The sequence below is a fragment of the Leptonotus elevatus genome, chromosome 6, assembly GCF_054856555.1.
Source record: "Leptonotus elevatus isolate MCC_2025b chromosome 6, RoL_Lele_1.0, whole genome shotgun sequence".
NCBI classification, from domain to species: domain Eukaryota; kingdom Metazoa; phylum Chordata; class Actinopteri; order Syngnathiformes; family Syngnathidae; genus Leptonotus; species Leptonotus elevatus.
In genome coordinates, this window is record NC_141244.1 from 1,812,464 (window position 1) to 1,818,463 (window position 6,000).

Below are 6,000 nucleotides of genomic sequence, written 5' to 3' on the forward strand. Positions count from 1 at the left end.
AAAACCAAAACAAAATCACACGTAATCTAGCGATCGCAAATACAACGTTTAAAACCCAATGTCCGTTGCAATCGACCTGACTCCCCCAACTGTTCAATTTCAACAGCGCGCGCACTTTTAAAATAACTTATTACGTGAAAATGGACGTTCTTATACAGGCGACATGTCCTACCTGAAGGAACAATCCTGAACCAACCAAACTGCCAAGGGCAGGCGCGTCTACTATGATCTTCAGATATACCAATGGATCTTCAAATATCCACGAAACCCCGTAACCTCTTTATCCTTATATTCAAAAAATAAATATCATAGTCCATCGAATCCTTCACAGCGCAAAAACAAAACTTACAAATTAATGAAACGCTGCTTCTTCCTGTCAACATGGCTCTGTCCCCAGCAGCCGCGCGCATTAACCGGTCCGGGCCAGCACGTTCGTCACCACATGCTCCACCCCACGTACGTGTTTATAGTTCAATGTCGCAGAAATTTTTAGAACGACATCAAACTACAACTTGTTCAAACAGATCTCATGTACAAATTTACACAATTTATCAGACGAAAACAAGTTGCAACGATTTCAAACAGACAGAACTTCTCTAGTGGATCAACGTCTCCACTTACTGTAATTAATTATTTAGGCGCCTAGAAGTTCCATTCGTTCATCAATCACTGCAGCTCGAAATCCTCTTACCTCCTATCACGTCGGGGTCACCAATTGTCGGAAATCAATTCTTTGATTTCTGCGTGTTCAAATAAATTCAAAGTTGAAATCTGTGAACAAGTTTGCCAGCTTTATTTCAGATTCTGAAAGTCACTTGTAGCTACTGCTCAATCATCGCAGCTCACCCACAAATGTGTTCTTTTCAAAGTTCATGCATGCATATATACAGAAATGGTTCCCTCCCCCTGTCATTGACCATTTGGCCCCTTCTCAGCATGTGGTATTTCCTGTCACCACAATTCTTCACACAGAGCACAGCCCCCGAGGAAGAGACTGTGCCCCCCCTTTGATCTTGTCCTGTCAGCAGAGTGAGATACAATCTGGCCAACTCCTATTGAGTTCTTTCAGTCCTTAACAAACATGAGGTAAACAATTGGCTTCCTAGATAAACTATTGACCTCTGTAGAGCTGGCTCCAGAGATTCCTGCATACCTGCTGTGTGGATTCCGACACCTCACTTCCTTAGGGGGAAAACAGACCACATTCTACCACAGTTGTATTTATCTAACTAAAATCAAAAACACTTTGAAGAATATATATGTAAAACAGAAAAACAATGTTAATAATTCTATCAACATCTTCCAAGAAAAGTTAACAACAGGCCAACTTGCAATGTTGGCAAATTGGATATATCGTCGAAGGGAGGAAACACTACCACTATTTAAGAGATTTGCACACACAGCATGCGATGACTTTTCTGTCGTATTTGTGAGCGCTCCGGAGTCCCGGTGGAATCAACACAGCAGCAACGTCCGCCAGCAATGCAAGCCTTCTCTCCTATCAACACTCCAGGTACTGGTAGTAGCTATATTAGCGCCAGTTTACATTTATGTGAAACGTGCCGTTAGTAACATGTTAAAGCCCGTATCTCACTAAACCGCGCCGGCTTGCGAGGGTAAATGCCGCCCACGACTGTTGTGTTTTTTTTATTTTTTTTATCAGGGTTCATTCAAGGTTGCAAAACACTCTAAAAACACTTTTCTTCCACACGACCACACTGACTCACTTGTGTCACACACCAGTCTACTGGCTGCGTCTGTTTTGACTGAGGCAGGGAGGAGGAGTTTTTGAGTGCTCAATTCATATTGATGATATATGAGTGTTGAAATGTTACTTGAGTAGGACATTATTGTCACTAAATAATATAGGTTGTATTTTGTAAATTTCTACAGAAGATGATTTAAAAAATATATATAGTTGTGTTTATTATAAATCTTTTTTGCTTAAATCTTTTTTCTTTCTTTCTTTTCTTTTTTTCTGGGGACCCCATGACACCCCATTTAAGAGTCCTTGACTGTGGACCTCTTAAAACTTCACTAATGAGTTTGTAAGGCCATGTTACTTTTAAACATGTCTCTTGTTTACAGATACAACTAAGACATAAAAAAGTGGATGCTAATCTGTTTATTCATCTTTTTTTTTTTTACCAAAAAAGAATCTATAACAGGGTAAAGAATTGAATCGCTAAGCAGAATTGAAAACGGAATTGGAATCATAAAAATCTTATCAATTCCCATCCCTAATGGAATGTCACCTCTCTGGCGGGGAAGGAGCCCGAGCTAGTGTATAAGGCAGAGAAATTTCGACTAGATATAGTCGGACTCTCCTCCACACACGGCTCTGGTACCAAGCCTCTCGAGAGTGGTTGGATTCTCTTCCACTCTGGAGTTGCCCACGGTGAGAGGTGCAGAGCAGGTGTCGGCATACTGATTGCCCCCTGGCTTGGCACCTGTACGTTGGGGTTCACCCCGGTAGACGAGAGGGTAGCCTCCCTCCGCCTTTGGATGGGAGGACGGGTCCTGACTTGTTTGTGCCTATAAACCAAAGAGCAGTTCAGAGTACCCACCCGTTTTGGAGTTCGACGGTGGGGGAAGATGCCGGTCAGACCTGGCAGACCCAAACGTATTGTGAGGGTTTACTGGGAACGTCTGGCGGAATCCCCTGTCAGAAGGAGTTTCAGTGCTCACCTCCGGCAGAACTTCTCTCTTGTCCTTGGGGAGGCGTGGGACATTGAGTCAGAGTGGACCATGTTCCACGCCTCCATTGTTAAGGCGGCCGATCGGAGTTGTGGCCGTAAGGTGGTCGGTGCCTGTTGTGGCGGCAATCCTTGAACCCGCTGGTGGACACCAGCCGTAAGGAATGCCGTCAAGCTGAAGGAGGAGTCCTATCAGGCCTTGTTGGCCTGTGGGACTCCAAAGGCAGCTGACAAGTACCGGCTAGCCAAGCCGAACGCGGCTTTGGCGGTCGCTGAGGCAAAAACTCGGACATGGGAGGAGTTTGGTGAAGCCCTGGAATATGACTTCCGGACAGCTTTGAGGAAATTCTGGTCCACCATCCGGCGTCTCAGGAGAGGAAAGCAGTGCACCATTAACATTGTGTATAGTGGAGATTGGGTGCTGCTAACCTCGACTCGGGACGTCGTGAGTCGGTGAGAATACTTCGAAGTCCACCGACACGTCTTCCTTTGAGGAAGCAGAATTGTTTGTTTTTGTTTGTTTTTTATTGTTAAATTTTCCTTTCGGACAATCATAGAGACAATTTACAACAATCACTTTTCACATACAATTATACCCGAAAAGAAAAAGGGCTGACGGGATGAAGCCGAAGCTTAAAAGAGACGCAGAAAATCAGAGTGGTAATTTGTCACATATAGTTGTGTGGATTATCATGTTGTTGATTGGTGCAAGTGTCCGTCGTCCCAATAGTCTTTGTTAATCAAAACATTGATTTGTTCTCTTGTTGATCAGTTTGGTCCAGTAGCATTGGATAGCTAAGGATAAATGGCAGCTGGCATCCAGCCTCACCCTTCAGTCGCTTCCTCCCTCATCTCGATTTCTGTTAATCGCTGCGTTCCGACGAGCAATCATCTCCAGGTTGTTCAGCTTTGTAGACAAGTTCATTGCCATTCTGTTCTTGGCGATGTTGGATGCAGCTAGGTCATTCTTCACCTGTGACATGTCGTCACAGGCCTTGGACAAGTCGGCTTGCACTCCAGTGATGGCAAAATAGCCACTTGTCTGTATTGTAACCATTGAATCTCGTACTGCGTAAAGTCCTTTATCTAATCGATTATCTTATAAAATGGTAATATCTTGCTGTGCGGTCAGTTGTACAGACAGACAAAGGAAAAAAACAAATGTTGCCTTTTTATCACATACCTACTATTGAAGACAAAATATGTCGATTGATAGCAGCAATCAACAGAAAGGACTGGCAGTATTTATGGATTTGCAGCGATAATTTTTTGCGAGGTTAGTAGATAAATGTTGCAATTAGAAGATAAATGTTCATACATTTTACTAGTAAACGTACACTCTAACAAAGATTGTAACAGAGGTGTTTCAAGTCACATTAATGAGCCTGATAGTTAGCGTCCACTCCAACTGCACGAACACACAGCTTAAATTTAAAATGTACCATCTTCAAAACTATTAAGTGCATTTGACTGTTTAACTCTTTGACCGCCATAAACGTTATAAAACGTTTAGCATAAACCTAGGGAAGGGCGCCGAGGACGTTAATAGACGTTCACTATGTTTTTTTTGTTTTTTTTTGGAAACGGGTGCAGGAAAGCCTTGGGCAGCTGTGCTGAAAGTATCAGGCAGATCTGGTTAGTAAAAGACTCGTTTTGGCCCCTAGAGGGCAGCGATGACTCTCTTTGCACAAGGTTGGATGGGCCGCCCACCGTGGGCGTCAGTAGAAGACGTGAGGCGGAGCTAGAGTGTTGAGGAGACATGGCTGAATAAGCCACAATGGCTGACCAAGCAACCGGTTGCAAGCAGCTCACGCTTGAGCATTTTTTTCAAAGACGGAAAGCATCGATCAATACTAAAAAGCGCATTGATGTCGACGATGATGATGACTCCGAGCTTGACACCAAAGTTGGAAGCCTTGACGTGACTGTTATGATCACGTAGTAAGCCTCACCGGCTAAGCGCGGCTAAGGCCGGAAAACGCGCACAATAACCGACCGGGTCTTCTACACAATCGGACATTCGATCGGGCGATGGAGAGTTGGCATCGACCAATGCAGATTGATGATGATGATGATGGTGAATCCTGAGGTTGACGCCACAGTTGGAAGCCTTGACGCGACTGTTATGATCACGTAGTAAGCCTCACCGGCTAGCGCGGCTAACGCCGGAGCTTTCACATGCGGACATTTTGTCGGACAATGAAGAGTACCCCGAGTCCAATGCATATTCATCGGAGGAGCGGGTACAGTCTGATCACGGAGAAGACACTGTTTCTGGACTACGATGCCACCATGAATGGAGTGGATAAAATGGATCAAAACATCTCTTACAACCCGGTTTAGCAACTGAAGGACATGAGGAAGCGAGACGTAACATCACCGTAACGTAACCGTAGCATGATCCTGATATTAGACTTGATGGCAACACACACTGCAGTATATACTTGCTATTCCCCGGAAAAAACGGCCTGCAAGAAAGTGGAGCACGCGAAGAGGCAATCTGTTGTGCAAATGCTGTTGCGTCTCCTTGCACGCAGGAGAGTGTTACAAAAAGAAAAACTGTCGTTGAAACATCCACATATTTGTAAATAGCACCACAGTTGCACACATTTGTAAATAGTTTGCCAAATTGTTACACTGTTGAATGTAAATAAATGTATTTTGCTATCAAAAAACACTTTTTCATTCTTGGTGGTAGTGTTTTATAGAAGTAAAGCACTATTTAGGTGTTTGTGGCATCATTCATGGACAAAAAGAAGTGTAAAATTCACTAGAATGCATGAAATAATATCGTTTCACTAAAAGCTTGATTTCTCCGTATTTTGGTCCAAAACAGGCGAAATTGGGTGAAACTAAACATTTTCTATTGTTGATTACTAAAGAACGGAATAAGGTAGAAACAAACTTTTTTTTCTGATGAAAGATGAAAGTCCAATCTTTCATTTGGTAGTACGTGTGTTTCCATAGTCCGAACAGAACATTTTCTGTGGACCTTGAAAGATCAGTCAAAATGCTTAAATCGGCTGGCACTGACGGCATCCCTTTTCTGAAAACGTCTGGCAGTCAAAGAGTTAATAATGGGGGATTTCGTCTTTGTGCTTGGAGTTTTTCACTTTGGAGCCGGGGTCATATTCATGAAATTACTGTTTAGCTTGCCACTACGATAGTCATTTGTTCCATGCTAGTAAACATAGTAACATAACATCATCACAGCGTTTCAATATAGAATGGACTATTTAAAATTCAGTTAGCATGATAAACAACTTTTACCTTTGCATTACAAGGTATATTGTCCCCTGGTGTG